Source organism: Chiloscyllium punctatum, chromosome 6 (genome assembly GCF_047496795.1).
Source record: "Chiloscyllium punctatum isolate Juve2018m chromosome 6, sChiPun1.3, whole genome shotgun sequence".
In the NCBI taxonomy this organism is placed as follows: Eukaryota; Metazoa; Chordata; class Chondrichthyes; order Orectolobiformes; family Hemiscylliidae; genus Chiloscyllium; species Chiloscyllium punctatum.
This window is the reverse complement of record NC_092744.1, coordinates 45,298,571-45,311,532: the sequence shown is the minus strand read 5'-3', so window position 1 is coordinate 45,311,532 and position 12,962 is coordinate 45,298,571. Positions and strand designations below refer to the sequence as shown.

Sequence of the window (12,962 nt, the reverse complement as noted above, 5' to 3'; positions counted from 1 at the left end):
TTTAGAGGGAGATGAGCCAAATGGGAATAGATTAGTTTGGGATATCTGGTCGGCATGGACGAATTGGACCAAAGCATCTGTTTCCATGCTGTACATCTCTATGACTCTATCTATAACACAATGACATAGACCTGGTCATTAAGGAGTCAACATTCAATTGGAGAGCATGTATTATGAAGAAACATAGTGGGAGCTGGGGCTTTTCTCATTGTGCAATGAAGGATGAGCGGTGACTTGATAGAGGTGTATAAGATGGCGAGAGGCAGATAAAGTGGCTAGCCAAAGACTTTTTCACAGGGTGGGAATGGGTGTCACTAGGGGGCATAATGTTAAGGTGTTTGGAGGGAGGTTTAGAGGAGATGTCAGAGGTAGGTTCTTTACACAGTGTGGTGGGTGAGTAGAATGCACTGTCAGCAATGGTAGTAGAGTCAGACACATTAGGGACATTTAAGCGACTCTTGGCTAGGCACGTGGATGATAGTAAATTGAAGGCTATATAGGTTAGTTTGATCTAGAGTAGGATAAAAGTTCGGTGCAACATCGAGGGCCAAAGTGCCTGTACTGTTCTATGTGCTGTGTTCAGTGCCAGCACAGGATGGCACTGTGGCGGCACAGTGGCTCAGTGGTTAGCACTAATGCCTCACAATGTCAGGGACTTGTGTTCAATTCCAGCCTTGGGCGACCATCAGTTAGGAATTTGCACATTCTCCCCGTGTCTGTGTAAGTTTCCTTCCACAGTTCAAAGATGTGCAGGTTAGGTGGAATAGCCGTGGTGCCATAGGGGTGGCACAGTGGCTCAGTGGTTAGCACTGCTGCCTCACAGTGCCAGAGACCTGGGTTCAATTCCCACCTCAGGCAACTGTCTGTATGGAGTTTGCACATTCTCTCCGTGTCTGCGTGGGTTTCCTCCGGTTTCCTCCCACAATCCAAAGATGTGCAGGGCAGGTGAATTGGCCATGCTAAATTGCCTGTACTGTTAGGTGGATTAGTCAGGGGTAAATATAGGGGGGTGGTTTTCTCTTTGGAGGGTCGGTGTGGACTTGTTGGGCCGAAGGGCCTGTTTCCACACTGTAGGTAATCTAACCTAAATTGCCCATAGTGTTCAGAGGTATGCAGACTAGCTGGGTTTGATTAGATTCCCTACAGTGTGGAAACAGGCCCTTCAGCCCAACCAGTCCACACTGACCTTCTGTAGAGTAACCCACCCAGAGCCATTTCCCTCTGACAAATGCACCTAGCACTATGGGCAGTTAAGCATGGTCAATTCACCTGGCCTGCACATTTTTGGACTAGCCATAGGAAATGTAGGGTTAAAGGATGGGGAGGTGGGTCTGAGTGGATTCCTTTCCAGAGGTTTGGTGTGGACTCGATTGACCAAATGACCTGTTTCCACACTGCAGTGATTCTATAGCCTACTAAAAAGAAGTTGTTGAGGAGGAAGGGAGGAAGCAGACGATGCACCCACATTCTGTATGGACCTTTCCATGATCACCTTATTTAATTGCAGTTTCAATGAATTCAATCCAGATTTCCATTATACTATAGATCTGTCCATTATAGCCTTTTTGTTAGTCAAGAGTCCTGGAGATGTACAGCATAGAACCTTTTGGTCCAACTCATCCTAAATTAATCTAGTCCCATTTGCCAACACTGCCCACATCCCTCTAAACCCTTCCTATTCATATACCTGTCCAGATGCCTTTTAACGGTTGCAATTGTACCAGTCTCCACCACTTCCTCTGGAGCTCATTCCATATATGCACCACCCTCTGCGTGTAAAAACTGCCCCTTAGGTCTTTTTTTAAAATCTTTCCCCCTCACCTTAAACCTATGCCCTCTGGTTTTGGACTCCCCTACCCTAGGGAAAAGACTTTGACTATTCACCCTATCCATGCCCCTCATGATTTTATAAACTTCTGTAAAGTCACCCCACAGCCTCTGGCATACCAGGAAAAACAGCCCCAGTCTATGGAACATCTCCCTATAGCTCAAATTCTCCAACCCAGGAAACATTTTTGAATCCCTTCAGGTATAACAATATCCTTCTTATAGCAAGGGAACCAGAATTGAACACAGTATTCGAAAGTGGCCTAACCAATGTTCTATACAGCCGCAACATGACATCCCAACTCCTATACTCCTATAATCCTATGCACTGACCAATAAAGGCAAGTATATCAAACACCTTCTTCACACTCTGTCTACCTGTGACTCCACTTTCAAAGTGCTATGAACCTGCACCCCAAGGTCACTTTGTTTGGCAATATTCTCCAGGACCTTACCATTAAGTGTGTAAGTCCTGCCCTGATTTGCCCTACCAAAATGCAGCACTTCACATTTATCTAAATTAAACTCCTTTTGCCATCCTCGGCCCATTTGCCATCTGATCAAGGTCCTGTTGTACTCTGAGGTAAACTTCTTCACTGTCCACTACACAACCAATTTCAGTGTCATTCACAAATTTACTGACCATACCTCCTATACTTACATCCAAATCATTTATATAAATGACAAAAAAGTAGTGGACCCAACACCGATCTTTGTAGCACTGCACTCTAAAATCCAGTAACAAAATCGTTGCACGTCAAGCCATTCAATTTTCTTTATAAACATAACATAATCCTTTCTGTGCATTCCCTAAGTATTTACCTTACATGTATCTTTGTCTGATCCAGTTTTCCTACGCAGTAACATCTTCATGGCTACAGGATGGTTGATGGAAGGCTGCTAACATTCAGTGGAGGAGACTGCAGACTGTCTGCCAGGATGCTCTTGAGCTGTTAAACTCATGTCTTGTCTCAATATTGATGGAAACAGTCTGGGCTGACTGGATGACTAGTAACTATAAAGTGCATCATGACTGGGGAGGTTGCAATGCTGATAGCACTAGTGCAGCCATTCTAGGAAGGGAGGGAGGTTCATTTTCCAAGGTCCCAGTACCACTCTTTGAAAGTGCTACAGTGTTAGTAATCTTTTGGAAGTTAGATTGCTATTGTGAGACCCCTGGAAATCTCTTTGATCATTAATGTTGGTAGTTTGAGATTGTGGGACAATCAGCTGCACTTGCAGAGTGAGAAACAGGATTGCATGACCTCAGTCGGAGCTTCCACTGGACCAATTAAATATTATGTGGCTTTGGCTTGTAAAGAAGGCTGAGACATCAAATGCTGCTTTAGATCAACAAATGCTATCATCGAGTTGGTCACACTTGCAGATTGGAAAGGCTGAGCTTCAAGGTCGATGCATGGTCAAGTTGGAACTGGATTTCTTCATCTGTCTTGACAGCAGACTTCCTGGAGGTCCTGCCAAATGCACCAAACACGTGCACACCGACCAAACCATTTTCCTTCTCGTATACCATCTCATTGAACACCTCAGCAGCAGAACCTGTACATCTTACACTCCAGTGAGCCAGCAACAGAACTACTGTTCCCACCTGCCTTGGCCGCAACCCAATTCTGTGAAACGACACTATCTACAGATCTCATTTCTGTGCTACCCCTTAAAGTACTCATGGTATTGTGGAAGAACTATAGGCTGCAAGTGCAAGATTGAATGATGTTTCTCCTTCATTATTGTCCTGTTCACTTTTCCACTTATCAAGTGTCAGTTCTGGGGTACTTGAAAGGGAAAAAGGCAAAAAAGTAGAAATGTAGTGAGAGGTGAGAAGTGAGGGAATGATACGAGATACATGCTGACACTAATTGGAGAAGAAACTGCATGATAAAGGAAAGTGAGTTGTAGACAGAACAGATTAATTCTTTGACATTTACCATTTGTGTGTGGTCTTCAAAACTTTTTTTGTACTTCGAGATGTAGAAGGTAATACCACATAGAAACACAGTATAAAATAATGGACAGTGTTGTAAAAGGTGTTCAGGAGCAGAGAGACCTGGGTGTATTCGTACATTAATTATTAGAGGTGGAAGGACAGGTTGAGGGAGCTGTTAATAAAGCAGAAAATATTCTAGGCTTCATAAATACATGCATAGAGTACAAGAGTTGGGGAAGATGTGATGAACTTTCTTAAGACACTAATTAACCATCACTGGAATATTGTGTACAATTCTACGCAGAACTCTATAGGAGGGATGTGGATGCATTGGAGAGGTAATGTAGAAGTTTACAAGAATGGTTGCTGGGGTGAGAAACTTCAGAGATGAGAAAATAGTGGACAATGGGACTGTTTTCCTTGGAGAAGAGCAGGCTCAGTGGAGATTTGATAGAAGTTTTCAAAAGCTTGAGGGATATGAACAATGCAGATATAGATAAGTTTTTCGCACTCATAAATGGACAAAGAATAAAAGGGCACAAGATTGCTTCTCTTACAAAACAAATGTGAAACAAGGAGAAAAACATTTTTCACAAAGCAAATCATCAGGGTGTGGAATGCATTGCCTGGAAGTGTGGAGGATGCAGGTCAACTGAGGCATACAAGTGGGCATTAAATGATTGTTTTTATTTAAATAATGCAAATTTATGGGGAAAAGACAGAAGATTAGCTCTAAGATAGTAATCAGAGAGTCACTGCAGACAGAATGCGCCAAATGGTCTCCTTCTGCACCATACTAATTCTGTGATTCTGTGATCTTGGAAGCTTGCCATTGTAACAAATGACTCGAGAAATGGTGTGTACAAACAGTTCCATTTTTGTATGGAAGCAGTATTCTCCATTGACAATCCTGATACTATCGTAAACATTGTATAATATCTCAATCATTGTTTTTAGATCTGAAGAATTTACAACTTTAAACTCAGATTAGTTTATATCAGTATTTGCTGTTTACAAACTTTTAATGTAAATTTAATTATGTTTGTGTTTGGACTAACTACAATAGTTGTCAAAAAGTCTTTATTCATTATTTAGATTCCTTGACATTGTTATAAAGTATAAAGTCAATTGAAATATCTTTGTATCTCAACCATTACATTGTAATTTTGAAAATGATGCAAGAAGCCAATTTTTTTTTAACTTTCACTTCATGGTCTTTTTTCAACTTAATAACTTTTTTCCAGTATCACAAGTCTATTTTTACACAACTGAAAAACATTAATTGATATTACAGTTGCTATGTTGGAAGAAGTTTACTCCTTCATGCTAATCACTTTAGATATGGTGGTATCTGTGGACATTTTTTTAAGGTAGTAAAATGGAAGATGGGCTCAAAAATAAAAGCTTGTGGTCATGTTTCACTTGTTTTCTTATGACTAGGATTTAATTTTAAGAAGTTTTAATCAACATGTCTAGATGGTCCTTTATCATAGTAATTGGCAATGTGCATTTATTAAATTTCAAGAATTCACTCATACATTTTAGAAGGAAAATTTAGAGTTTACAATGCGTAGAAAAATTTAGATCTGGCAGCATAGATTTATATGTGGACCAACCTGTTGGTGTTAACATTACAAGTAAAACATTATTACAACTTATCGGTTAATCGCTCCAGAGTCTGAATAGAATGTGTAATGAGTGAAACAAAAATGACACATACTATTATTTATATATTTCTTTACTTCATGAAAAATATCCAAGAGCTTCTATGTATGTGCCACTGGGCTACAGCATTTTCTCGCAAATGGTACTTCAGGCTTCATGACATTTCAAACCTTATGAGAGGCACACCCAGTAGGCAATGTCCCTGCACAATGAGCAATAGTTTGTAATCTGAATCCCTCTTGCACATACCTGGATGACACCAACCACATTTCTGCCAACAAATAGCAGCAACATACCTGACACTCCCTTTCAATTACCACTACTAGATTACAACAACGCTGCAGGGCAGTTCTCAGGATGGTCGTCATAATTTCATGAGAACACCCTTTTTCATATGGATATTACTAATTTAACATATCTTTTACACTTGTTGAATACCTTGTCTTCATTATCTGTTGCGGTTGGAAGATTGCTGCACCTAGAGCGAGAAGTAGAAAAATCTGTGACACAAGTGACAACTGATAACATTATTTTATACTTTTAGATGGTATGTGTTTGGAAAAATATCAGCTATTTCTGAGAAATATTTGAAACTTTGACTGAAATGATGTAATTGTCTTTGGCTTCCCAGCTTTCTAACTATTACATACAAAGTGGCTTCAAGTTCCTTTGACTTCGGCCGAGCAAGGCAATCTATTATGCTGCAACAATAAGGTTAAAATGGAGCTGTAATTACACTGGAAAGAACATTATGAGTGCTGAATAGTGGGTGCGGTAAAGTTGAAGTTTGCTAAAGCAAGGGGATGAGTACTTTAAACTGAGTGCATGCTTGGAATGGGAGCTGACAGCTAACAGGGAATATCAGAGATAATAGGTGGACAGTTGATTTTTGAGGTACAATGGAGAAAGGCATCTCTAAGATGCCGAGGCAAAGAATTTTGATATTAAGTGGATGGGAATGTCCAATGTGCTCAAATTGAGTTATCTCCAATTAACCAACTGACCATCCAGAAGTAAGATGTGAGTTGGCATACAGTGAACTGTGGGACATCTAGTTTAATGCCTATTGGGAAATTGAGTGTCGATCAACAAACATCATGACTGGATACCTATAAGATTTTCAACTGACTCAAGAAAGCCAGCATATAATTGGAAAGGGTGAGTCATACTTGAAAAACCTGATTACATTTTTTGAAGAGGTGACTAAAGCAGTGAATTAGGCAATGTCAATGAAAATTATTGAAAGGTACTGCCAGAACTAAATTTTAATATACATTGATATGGATTAACTGGCCCAACAAAAAAAAAAGAGCCGTAATAACGGCTGGATACTCCAATGATAGGAAGTGGCTAGTGATTTCTTGCAAGGATTTGTGTTGAGGCCTCAACACTTTACTGACTTTATTAATGCTTTAAATGCTGGATTGGAAAGCCACATAATCATGTTTGTCATGATAGTATAGCATTGTCACCCATTTCTATGGAGATATAAGATTTAAAAAAACATAATGATAGATTCTGAGTAGACAAAACTCTGACAAGTGAGTTTCAATGTGGCCAACTTCCCTTTGGACCTAAACTAGAATACTTTCTTAATGGTGCAAAGCTGGAAACAATAGAAATCAAAAGACTTAAGTGTACATTTTCTGAGTATATTCTTGTCAAGAAAATAGTTTTAAAAAGGCTACTGAACTCTTACTTTAATATTCAAGAGAATAGAGGTAAAAGTTATGCTTCAGCTGTATGGAGTCAGGCTTGATCGCGTATTGTGAATAGGTCTGAGCATTGCACCTGAGGAAATATCTTGTTATAAAACTTGTGTTTAACATCAATAACAGCCATTTTTTGGGTGAAATTACTATTTGAATTTTAAATCAAGATTTATTTCCTGTCTCTGTACACATACACAAAGATATAGTGGAACATCTCGAGCTCTATAAAACTCAAATAATTTATTAAGTACTTCAGTGAATAGTAACCTTTAAATACTAGAAGTTACTCAATCACTACCCTGAGTTCTATAATCAACTCCAAAGATTATCACCCAGGAGAGTTGGTAGCTGGCCATGTTGGAACTCTTCTAAGTGTTCTCACCATGTGTCCTGGTGTAAGATAGTTCTTCGCAGTTATCAGTCTCTAAATTTCTGTTGAAGTCAGGGATTTCCAAGCTGCTTTTGTTCAATTCAGTCCTGCCAAATTGCATTCTGGTTTCCTTATTTGTCCAAATTGTTTCAAATAGTTTGACCACCTATAACTAACAATTGTCAAATTCCTTTGGATTCTGCAAATCCTTCTCCCTTTTATGGTCTCAGTCATAATTTAGGTCCTTGATTGGTTTTCAGTCATTTTTCCTAACTGCAGCTGGAACATCCTTCTGTTCATTTGGATGAATGTGAGAGCAAGGGGGAAACTGGAATGAAAATTCAAAATTCTTCCAAATTTAGAATGAAGGACGGAGGGCACCGAAGTCTTTCATCTGAATAAAGTGAGATGTGATAATGGAGAAGTTGTTCAAAGTGAGGATGCGCTCGGTCAGACAGAGGAGGGTGGTGCTGGATAGGGACAGTTCCGACCTGCTCTCCAGGAAGAAGCAGAAAACTCTAAGACCAGTCTGATAGAGAATTAATGTATAAATAACTATGGACATTGAAGATCTGAAGCAAAAACAAAAACATTACTGGAGAAACTTAATAGTTCTGGTAGTACCTGTGGACAGAAAGCAGAATTAATATTTCAAGTTATTCCTAACTACTATTAGTTCTGAAAAAGGTCATTGGACTTGAAATGTGGACTCTTGCTTTCTCTGCACAGATGCCAGGTTCCAGCAGTTTCTGTTTTTGTTTGGGCCTTTATTATTTATCATCTCTACTCAAACTATTTCCACATACTGGTATCCTGCATTAGGTCAAGCCTCTCTGTTGTACTAATATAATCATTAACTAATAGAGACACTCCTCCACCTTTTCCCAGTTGCCAGTTCTCTGAGCTGGGAATATCAGGAGCCATCCAATTATGGAAACCTATTCTAGAGGAAATCAGCTGGGAGATCTTGTTCACCTGACATTGTGGTGATCCTGGTGCCAGCCAATAAGGGCTCAAGGCCACAATTTATTTCAGCCAACGCCCAAAGTCGACTAAAGTTTAAGCTCTTGTATCTGAAGAAGGAATGTGAAATTGAAAAAAATGCTGAGTTGTAAGAAACAGCAACAAACTGCAGGAAAATATGCTTGCAAAAGTGGGATTTATGGAAAACTTGAACTTACAATTAATTATTAAATAAAATTAAATTATAGATAGTTGATCTGATATTTACCATTTCATTTTATTAGCCAGTGTTAACTGTTTTCTCTATGAAAGTGATACTATTTGAGAACCATTTCTAATGTATGCTATGTCAACGTAAAAGCCAAATCTGTTTTACAGAAGCTAAGTAATGCAAAAAATGGTGTAGCCCCAATTTTGACTGCATCAGAAATGGCCTGTGCCAACCGCTAAGTCATGGAGGGTAATAGAGCAGGCATCCTGTGCTTACACCTAACTTATACAAAGCAGGTGGATTATAATGTATGCCAGTGTCTAACTCTGATTTGATGTCAATCTGCCATTTGCAGATCTCACAACTTCTTAATGCCATCTCTTAAGTACACAATTATTTATAAGCATTAACTTGCAAATCTGGTGCTTTTGACGATCTAATTGCTGGTATGAAATTTGTAGAAGTACTGTCATGGAAGGAGCTGTAAGAAGCTGTTTAAATTGGATAAGATTGTATGCTTTGGATTAAACTCTGGATGCATCACGTCTTGTCATTGGTTCGATAGTTGTATTTCCCCTTTGCTCCATCAGCCTCTGTTTTTCGAACCAAAGACAGCAGCAGGAGCCTTATTTGCTTAGGGTCCTCTGCACACAATTATTTATCTTGAGCTAAGCCAGGAACAGTAGATTTTACGTCCATGCTTCATCAAAGAGCTTTATTACAATCCACAGAGACCAATTCTGCATGTTTTAAAAAATAATTTCCAATGATTGATAGAAATAACTAAATGACAAGATTTCATGTATTAAGACTTAAAAAAAAAAGAATCTTTGTTACAAAAACAGAAATAGCTGGAAAAGCTTAGCAGGTCTGGCAACATCTGTGAAGAGAAATCAGAGTTAACGTTTCGGGTCTGGTGATCCTCCCTCAGAACAACATCCACAGTTCTTTTGGTTTTTATTTAGTATTAACTCAATGCCGCACCTCTGCTGGAAATGTCCACCTTGAAGAAGTTCTGGTCCTCTCTCAATAGGATAAAAAAACTGTTCTAAGGAACGGCCACTGGACCCAAAACATTAACTCTGATTTCTCTTCACAGATGCTGCCAGATCTGCGGGGCTTTTCCAGCAACTTCTGTTTTTGTTTCTTCTTTATAGCATGCTCAGTTCTTCCTTTTTTAAAATTTTGAATCATTGTGAATCAAACATACATAACGTGTGACTATTACATTGAAAAATAGAAAATACACTTTTATTATAACTAACTATTGCCATTGAGGTCTGAATTACAACCTTTTGCCATGCACCACACTTCTGGCAGATAAGTTGTATTACAGTTCTAAACGATGTCCCAGATCCTCCATTTCTTCATATTACATTAGGTTAAAAGCACCATTGTCCTTCAAATACCGTGGTGCTCAGCCCAAGATTTCTGAATCCAATTCTCACTGGCATGCCTCACTTTGGCAACGTTCTGTTCTTCGATCTCCAACAGCCTTTTGAGCTCTGTTCTCTTCATTTCAAACAGAAAATTAACTGTCACAAATTTCCTGCTTGGTTGTTCACACAAAACAGTACTTCTCTGTGTCTTCACAGCAATACCTTCTTTGCCTCTTTGCTTCTCTATGTAGCTGTCCTTTACAGTAAGACACTGTGTAAGGAAAGTAATTCAGTATTTCAATAATTCAGATTTAATTTTCTCCCCTTGACAATCAGATCACACGAGCCAATCTATGAGTGGTGTTCTTTATCTGGAATTCCATAATTTCTCCTTTATATAAAGTTTTGTTTCACTTTAAGTTGAAGGGGGTATTTTAAATCATAACTATCCAATAAAGTCCAGTGTTCATAAAAGTGGTGACTAAAATTTCAGTAATTAGACTTGTAACCCTAGAACAAGGAGAGGATGACACTGCCAATGGATATCATGGTAAGTGTAGCCTGAAAGTGGATCTTTGCAGGGAGCATTGCCTTGACCATGCAGTTTTATACCTAGGAAGTCACAAGAGATTATTTAAGCCAGGTAAGGGACCTCACTATCTTCTTGCCAAACAGAACAAAGAGGAGCACATCACTGGCTTTGTCAGGGTAGTGGTGCTAGGACTCATTGACTACAAACAAATGGTTTTGCATCTCAATGGCGAGAAGTACTGAAACTACAAACCATTCCACTAACACAACAAAGTTAAAAATCACACAACACCAGGTTATAATCCAACAGGTTTAATTGGAAGCATTAGCTTTCAGAGCACACTCCTTCATACAACTATCTGATGAAGGAGCGGCGCTCCGAAAACTAGTGCTTCCAATTAAACCTGTTGGACTATAACCTGGTGTTGTGTTATTTTTAACTTTGTACACCCCAGTCCAACACCAGCATCTCCAAATCACTGACACAACATGCAGTTATTATGTGGCCATGTTCAAAGTATCAAGTTGTTGAATGATTGCTGTCCTGGCAGCATGTGTCAGTTTACAGTTCTCTCGGCCACAATATTTAAGTAGAGGTTGACTACTTGACAACAAGTTCTATATACTCTCCAGTTCACCAATGAATGCCCTCCATAACCCACCACTTACATGGCCAATGCTCGAATAAATAGTCATGTTGCCCTAAGGAATTTTGAGCAGCGGACTTTTGGCAATGGTTCTGTGGTTTATGCTCCTTGGAATGAACCTTTCTGTCCCAGCTGTATTGTGGTTCTGAATTCATAGTGGTCTGCTATATTTTTCATGACCTGGCTATCATGAGGAACAGCTTCAGCAAAAAGGGTGAGATATCCCAGTGCCATTGTGTAAGCTGGTGAATGAGTGACAGATCAAGCAAAGTTTCTTTGTCTGGATTTTCATTCTGATGTGCCATTGGCTAGTCAGGTGACAGGTCCTGGCTCTCTAATAGCATAAATAAAAAGAGGAGTGTGTTCGAGTGAGGGCAGGAAAGATGGAGGAATACCACTGGTGATTGTCACAACCTCTGTCGCTTGCTTATCATTCCAGATAGTGAAATTTGAGAATGTGCATAAGACAGAAATATCCTATCATCTTGGATACTTTCAGCTACATTAGTAACTATAACCTCTTTGTCAGCTGCATTAAGTATCACTGATACCAAATTCTCCATTGAAATTCATGCATAAAACCATCCCCTCCTAATTGCGCTTTGATGCTGATGCTGCCCACAGTGGGCTACCTTGTCCTGCAAAAGAGAGGAATGTATGTTGAGGAGCATTGAAGGTGTTTGAGTGATATAAACATCATAGCTTAATAGATGGAATTTTGTAGAAGCTGCCAGATGTGGACGTGAGGTTTGCAGCAGTGGTAAATTTGTTTGAGTGATTCACAGCATATCCATGCCAGACCTGATTTATGATTGCTAAAAATTGGTGACTGATAGGGACACCCTGAGCAATTGATTATGATAATTGTGTACATGTAGGATGTCGCATGTGAAGACAGAATCCCATAGCTTGACCAATCATGCCTTTTCATGTATTTTTCCAGAACACCTAAGCCAATTTGTGTCATATGCCTTTATAATTTCCCTTATTCAAAATTAAGACCCATGAATTAGACTAGCAGGTAGTTTTCCTTTTACAGCATTAGACCAAAGAGGTCACGTCATTTCTTATACTTAGAGGAGAGTGACAGTGACCTTCATTGTGAGCAGCGTCTCACACAACATACTATGCTAGCATGGTAGGCAGTGGTGCAGATTTAATCTGATTGTTCATGCAGTTGATGTTGAGCCATGGTCTCAACTTTACATCACATGCTTATGTAGCAGTCAGCTGAAGGTTTAAGAACCTTATGGAGGAAAACCTTGTGACAGTCCTTAACAAGAAAGAATAATTCAGTGATTTTTAAAATCATTTTTGAACCGGTGAGAGATATAATCCCACAGGGAAGTTACCAGCTCCCTGGAGGAGGATAACTAGAAACTGCAGTGAGGTGGTAATCTGTGGGAGCACAGCAGTGAGTGAACAGATATTGGAAGCTCAGTGAGCAAATCTTGAATTCCATGGTGGACCATAGGATACTTTTGAAATATACAGTAATCCAGGCTGATAAAGTATGAACGTTGCTCCTAAAGGTCAAACATCTTCCATTCTCCTGTGGGAAGGAAGAGTTCCCACACACAGCACAGGAAGAAATCCAGCACAGAGTACCGCTTCATAGACAACACAACCACTAAAGCTATTTTCAGTGGAGACCATCAATATGCTACACTGAAGAAATTCACCAAGGCACCTCAGATAGAACTTTACAAATA

General features: G+C 39.5%; 1 long non-coding RNA gene across 1 annotated transcript in view; it reads left to right on the top strand.

Moving 5' to 3' along the window:
• Positions 1-6,519: 6,519 nt before the first annotated feature.
• LOC140478497 (uncharacterized) overlaps positions 6,520-12,962 on the top strand; it is a 41,807-nt gene continuing 35,364 nt past the window's right edge. The window contains exon 1 of the long non-coding RNA XR_011960777.1: positions 6,520-6,595. This is a non-coding gene — a long non-coding RNA (uncharacterized lncRNA). The remainder of the gene's footprint in view (positions 6,596-12,962) is intronic.